Raw genomic sequence first — 795 nt, 5'->3', positions numbered from 1 at the left:
TCTATCTATCTATCTATCTATCTATCTATCTATCTATCTATCTATCTATCTATCTATCTATCTATCTATCTATCTATCTATCTATCTATCTATCTAACTAACCAACTACCTTACTAACTAACTTACTTACTGACTAACTAACTAACTGACTAAATAAATAACTAACTAACTGACTAAATAACTAACCAACTACCTTACTAACTAACTTACTTACTGACTAATTACCTAACTAACTAAATAATTAACTTACTAAACAACTAATTAACTAACTAACTAACTAACTAACTAACTAACTAACTAACTAACTAACTAACTTACTAACAAACTAGGTTAGGTTGATAGAAAGATGTATACTACATCCAAAGAAATACACCTAGGCCGCTATCGTTCCTATTGTATGCTCCTAATCATGAAATAAGTAAGAGTTCTATATTCGGCTCTGCCGAATCTTATATACCCTTCACCATGCTGTGTTAAAAAAAGTCGGTATCAAAAACTCTTCTTTCAAATTACTTACTTCGCGCTGAACATACTTAGTTTCATGTTTCTGGATTCAATATTATAGAAAATTCAAAAGGTACCTTTTTTAAAAAAAACAAAAAAGTACCAACAAATTCACTTTTCCCTCTTCTCGGCAAATTCCGACTCTACATAGTTAATTTCATGTTTCTAGGTTCAAATTTATAGAAAATTCAAAAAGCACCTTTTGTAGAACAAAAAAAGTACCAAAAAATCGCCTTTGACGTGTTCTCGTCTAATACGGACTCTACATACTTAATTTCATGTTTCTAAGTT

This window comes from Lucilia cuprina, chromosome 3, assembly GCF_022045245.1.
Source record: "Lucilia cuprina isolate Lc7/37 chromosome 3, ASM2204524v1, whole genome shotgun sequence".
Lineage (NCBI taxonomy): Eukaryota > Metazoa > Arthropoda > Insecta > Diptera > Calliphoridae > Lucilia > Lucilia cuprina.
Note: the sequence above shows the minus strand (reverse complement) of the source record.